The sequence below is a fragment of the Odocoileus virginianus genome, chromosome 9 (genome assembly GCF_023699985.2).
Source record: "Odocoileus virginianus isolate 20LAN1187 ecotype Illinois chromosome 9, Ovbor_1.2, whole genome shotgun sequence".
Classification (NCBI taxonomy): domain Eukaryota; kingdom Metazoa; phylum Chordata; class Mammalia; order Artiodactyla; family Cervidae; genus Odocoileus; species Odocoileus virginianus.
In genome coordinates, this window is record NC_069682.1 from 71,321,400 (window position 1) to 71,327,533 (window position 6,134).

At 50.3% G+C, this 6,134-nt stretch overlaps 1 long non-coding RNA gene across 1 annotated transcript; it reads left to right on the forward strand.

The window, feature by feature from the left end:
- Positions 1-2,797: 2,797 nt before the first annotated feature.
- LOC110133376 (uncharacterized) lies at positions 2,798-6,134 on the forward strand. The gene is made up of 3 exons (XR_011489285.1): positions 2,798-2,905; positions 3,326-3,741; positions 4,978-6,134. It is a non-coding gene; the product is annotated as an uncharacterized lncRNA (long non-coding RNA).

Here is a 6,134-nt window from a genome sequence, read left to right on the forward strand (position 1 = left end):
GATCTATGCTGACAACAATTTGACTTTCTCCTTGCTGCCTCAAAGGAAAAGGCTAAAGAGACAAAGGGCTTTGGGGGACGTGGTTACAGCACAGTCTGTCACCGCGGAGGAGCGAGATAACCAGAGGATGATTTATTGCAACCTTCTGGCGTGGTAAGAGCCAGCCACTTAAAGGGGAAAACGGCTCAGCCATGGCCACCTGCCTGGAATTTAGTGGGTATTTGTACTTTGTTCTGACACATAGAACCTGTGAGCAACTTTCCTGTGTTTGACAAACTTTACCCCTTATAAATTGCTGCCTCTTACTGTGACTCCAGTTATTCGGCTATCCAGACTCCCTTGCAGCTAGGGTGGGGGCATTGCAGATGCACTCATCATCTGCATTGATTTATGTACATTTTGAATTGGAGTCATGCCACTTTAAGAAATGGGAACCTTGTGAAGGCAATTCTGGGGATGGCCCAGAGTGGGAGGAGCTTATAGTAGGGCTTTGAGTAATGGTAGCCGTGGAGTCTGTGCCCAGGGTACCAGAGGTATCTTCCTGTGAAGAGCTCTGAGGGAGGATTTGAGACCAAGTTCTATGAAGCCTCTCAGTCTGATTATCTGTCCCTTCTAGGAAATCTTCTAGTCACCCACTAGGTTTTAGTAAATTCCTTCTCAGCTTAAATGTACTGTTGTGAGTTCTGTCGTTTTCAATGAACTGCCCTGACTCATGCATGGTCCAGAGGTGCCTAAGGGCCAGAAAGGCAGACGGTTAACAAGGGGGTGCATGTGCTTTGGAGGGGGCACGTGGAAACCAGGGAAGCAAGGCAGGCTGCCCACGACTGATCACACTTACTTTCCCTTAGTCATTCCACAAACATCTGTTAAGATCCAGCAATACCAGGCACTGTGCTGGCTGGTGGGGATAGAGCACTGGATGGGACAGATGAGGTTCCTGTCCTCATGGGGCTTCCATCCTTGGTGAGGAGATTTTCAGATTGATTGGGGAAGGCCAAGAACCCTGATCCGCATCAAAGGCAGTCTGTCCCCCTCTTCAGGTTCAGGTAAGAGTCAGAGATGGAGTCTGTCATTCTCCTGCTGGGGGTTGCAAGGTTTGCTGGGCTGCTGCGGCGTGTGGCAAGGGGTGTGACTGAAAAGGCAGGAACTTATACTGGAGGTAAAATTAGCCATCTATTCTAGTAGCATTCCATTTAAGGCCCTGTCTTGCCCCTTCTCTGGCTATGAGAACTTGGATGAGTTTTTTTCCTCTCTGGATTCATTTCCTGGTCTGAAAATGGGAGACAGACACCTGCCTTAGGGACCAATTCTGGGGCCATTCCCTGTATCCACCTCCACTTGTTCTTCATGCATTGGCACTGATTTTAGATGCCCCACTGAATGTTCATGTAGGTTAAGAGTCTCCTTCAAAGGACCTGATCCTGAATCAAATCCCATTTGATATACATAGAAAAGTATCTTTTAAAAAAAAAAATGTTTTGAAGTATACTGAGTTTTTCAGGAATGAAGCCACGGTGGTGTTAAGTAAGGGAAGACTCTAGCATTCAATATTTGTTTCATTTAGGGCTCACAGAGGGTTGGTCACTGGTTTGAAACTCAAGATGCTCGTGGCCAAGCCTCTCTTGGCGCCTGAATCGCCACAAACAGACCAGCTGTCACGGCTCTGTGTTTGTAGCTTCATTCACTGGGATTCTACATCCAGGCCCAAGCATCTGATGACTTTATTACATCTTCTAGCTGAGTTATGCCAGAGCATTTACATGCCAAAATGTTTTTACTGTGAATTTCTTTCCTTTTCCCTTTATATTATAGTAGGGATCTTACATTGATGAAAATATATGCATGTAGGTAGGTTATATTATCTCTGAATCTCATTCTGAGTTGAGAAAAAGGGGAAATTATAAAACATTTGTTTTAAAAATCAGGCTGTGGCTCTGATCCAGTTGGGAACCACACGTCTGAACAGAATCAGCAATGTCTTCTCTTTCCCCAGGGAAACTGCAGCTTCAATTAAAGATGGTTTTGAGCCATTCGTTAGCTTGAGTCAAATTTTAAAATGAAGGGGTTCTCTCTCATCTACCCATCCTTTGCAAGGATCGACACCCACTCTTAAATGAATCCTCTGGAGACCAGTGTAATTTCTACCCCATATCCCTGGATCCTGTAAACACTCCTGACATGGTACCTACTGATCAGAGCAGGGCTGTCTGGCTCTTCTCGGCGAGAAGTGCAGACCTGAGCTTGTGCCAGATTTACAGCACCGCCTGGTTAACAAATACTTTTTTTCTTTCATAGGAGACAGAACAACAATCAAGAAACAAATAAACACATTTTTAAAAAAGGCAAAAAAGCTTAGTCTTGCAAATCAGGGCAGAGGAGAGAGGGTAGAGAAAAGGACTCATTCTTATTCCACAGCTTCCTGGGGCCCTGGCCCAAGGCCGGTTTCTACTAAAGCGCTGGGCCCAGGACAGCCAGCGTGCTGGCCGGGTAACACCGGGTAATGAAGGTTTGTCCCGACCCGAGTAAACACCACCCGTTCCCAGGACACTGAGAAGCAGCAAATGAAGCAGAGGTTAACTGGGTCATTGGCTGCGGCACAATGTGGGTCATTCTCGATGTAATTTAGTTCCCTTCAGCTGGAGGCTCCAAGACGGCCACGGGTTCTCACAGCGGGAATGGTGTCTTAGCAGCAGCCAAGGGCTCTTGGATACCAGGCCCCATGCCTGCACTGTGATCCCGGCACCTCTGACATCACTGGGTGTCTTTGTGATGCAAAGTGACATGTTGTCCAAACACACAAGGGGACCAGTGAGTCTGATGGTGCTGTTACGGGTGTACCCACCCATGGGAAGTGCAGAGACTTACTGCCAGGCGTAAATAAATTACTGGGATTTATTTTAATCAGGTAGATACAGCAGAAATGACTGTCACAAAGGAAGACCTTTACTGTACTCAGATCCACAGAAAGAGGAGGCACGGCCTGCCCTGCAGGACCACATGCGGAAGCACCAGGGTCAGTCAGGAGGCAGAGGGAGGGGCAGAACGTGACAGAGTCTTTCCTGTGGTTCCTGTGGAAGGAACAGGCAAGGCAGGGGATGCAGGCTTAGGACCGGCTAAGTGTTAACAGCTTTAGTGGGCTCTGGAGCAGACGGGCTCTTCCTAGCTGTCTGGTAGGTGGCCCTGGGGTGATCAGGGCAGGTAGACAGTGGCCTGGAGTGAAAAAGCCTGATGAAGGGGGTGGTTGGATTGATTGGCTTACATGAGAAAAGCACATACACAGGTGAGTTTTTTTCTTATTGTCTCTTGAACTGGCTACTTCTGAGAGAGAGGACCCCCTGGCACAACAAGCTTCCAAGATATTAAAGCGTCGGAATGCAGAAAAGACACAGTTAGCACCCAGAGATGCAACATGACATTCAGGCACATCAGTAGCTGAGTTAAAGATGCCTTTCCTTCTTGTAAGTAGTAGTTATATTGTTTTAAAGTGTGTCTTATTACACAATTGTGCTCTTAATTGCAAGAACACTTGAGAAATTGCAGGGATAAAGTTACACAAATCCAAGTGTCATAATTATGCATTATGTATATGTTCTGCCTTTGTGTCTTGTTTAAAATATAAAAGCCAAACAGAACAGGAGGGTCCAACAGCCTCATTTCGCATGGGCTGAACTGAGAGGGGATTGAAGGGGAGGGAGCCCCCTCGTCAGCGTCGCCGCCCCTGGCGGGGGAAGCCTGTCACAGGTTCGTGACACCTGAGTCAGATGTTCGTGGTGACAGTCACATTTCTGGCTCCACGTTCTGAGATGCCCCAGGCAGACAGTGGAGGCCTGGTGAGGAAAGCCAGCCTGGGTGAGGCAGGTGGCTTAGGCAGCCCTGGGCCTCCCCCAGGGTCATCAGAGATGCATTGTTTGCATCATTCCTCACTCCTTCCCCGTCACACAGTGAGCCCTTCCTGCCACAGGTGGGAGGGTTCCCTGCCCCGAAAAGATGCTTGGAGCCAGAGATGCTTCCCGAAGTGCAGGCCCTGGGGTCGAGTGGGGGCCTGTCCACCCCTCCTCCTGGACTCTCTGAACTTCGTGCAGGGGCACACACACCCAGGTTCATCCCCACCCAGGGCCCTTGTCCCGGCAGCTCATCCTGCTGGAATGCTCTCCCCCAGCTCTTTTCACGGCTGTCCCATTTCACCTTCTGGGTTTTGGCAGCATCACCTCCTCTAGAGCCCCTCCTGACCTCACTGCCCCCTGCTGCCCCCTCCATCCAGGCATTTCCTAGCACACGGTACCCTGTCTTCTCTTCTGGGTACCACCCACCACCATCTGAAAGAAGCTTGAGGACGTGTTTCCTGGGTGTCATCTCTCTTTCTATCCCCACTTGAGCTCCAAGGAGGCAGGGACTTGCCTGTCCTCAGCCCCACAGGCCCAGCTTCGCCAGCTGCCCAGGCACAAGGCTCTGCCTAGCACGTGACTGGGGACAACTCAGCGGGGGAACCTGGCATCCAAGGTCCTGGGCTCACATCCCAGCCTGGCTGTTGACTGGCCATCTGACTTTGAGACAGGGACGCCTGCTCTCTGGGTCAGGGTTCCCTCCCTGTGAGATGCGGCTGGTGCCAGGATTCTCATCTCTCATGACTAATGGGGAGGCTCAGAGACAGACGTGCAAAGTGCTTTGCGACTCAGGGAGCTTCAAGAGTGAAGCCACAGGGTCACGATGGGCTGCTCACACATGATAGGAGAGAGGACACGGGCTTGGTCAGAGCCCAGGGCGGCCACCGCATGAAGCACTCGGCAGAGAAGGAAAGTGAGACCCAGGAAGGCTGGATTACCTGCCTGATGTCGGGAGGCAGGCAGAGGGAGGGGCTGGGCCAGGCACCTGGCCCCAGAGCCACACTCCCCCTTTTCTATTCTGTGTCGTCTCTACATTGTGTCTCCGCTACGTCCTCTGTGTCTCCTCTACATGCTGTTCTTCCTCCCCCAACAGGGCTCTGGGTGGAGCAGACTGCAACCCCATGCAAACCAGGTGGAGGAACACACTTCACCCTCGTGTTCATCCACAGATGCTCTGTGTCTCTGGCCTGCCGTAAAATCTGTGAAAGTCGTAAACCACGTCATTCCTCCGAGGGAAATCCTTTGACTTTGCAGTGAATAAGGGTATGTTGGAGAGAGATGTCACTGCCTATGAAACAGGACACGTGGAGTGTTCCAGACTGATATTCTGCATGGGAGGGGAGCCCAGCTGGACTCCACTGGGAAAGGCTAACCCCTCCGCAGAGTGACATTTACTTGATTTTCCCCTCATGCTGGCAAGGCTAGGCCTCCTGTAGTTCAACCTGTCAGAAGCTTCTGTTCCAAAGACTGCTGGATGTTCCTCAATATCCATTCCTCCTTCTTTAAGAGGAACAGAATCTGGCTTTGGGGGCTGGGCACCGAGCCGTTCAGAATCAAGCATATATTTCCCAGCCTCCCTTGCAGCCGGCTGTGGTCATGTGACTAAGTCCTTCCCAGGGGGATGGGATGGTGAACAGCCTGGACCTCCACCTGTAGGACTGCCATGCCAATCCTGAGCTGCTTACTCTCAGAAGATTCTGTGAGAGAGAAGGAAGCTGCAGCTGGAACAGTATTCTAATTCAAGGAGGTGGATTCCTCACCATAGCTGCTTGCATCCCAGACTCCAAGGGAGGGGTCACCCAGGCCTGTGCCCTTGTTAGGGTGCTCCACCCCCCACAATTGGACTTTAGCGTAAAACGGCATTTTGAGCTTTGTTGATGACGCCCTACCGCTAGCTGCCTTTGTTCTTTGGGCTCCAGCAGAGAATTTAGGCACTGGAAGATACAAACAGACTCTCTCTACGTTTTATTTCTAAGCCTCAAATGAAATCTCCATGCGTGACCACATTGTAATTGCTGAAGACATTTCTGTTATCGTTTCACACAAGATAAGAAAGAAAAAAAGTATTACAGCACATTGACCCAGATCAGACTCCTCCCTCTCCCTGTGCGTGGGTGTGTGCACGCACGCACACACACCAGTCTTATGCTCCCCACCCTGGCTCCTTCGCCCCTGTATTTCAGTTTTTCTATTATTTCTCAAGTGCCACCCTGAAAGTGCCCTTTCAGGGAGGAAAAAGAGAGAAGCAAA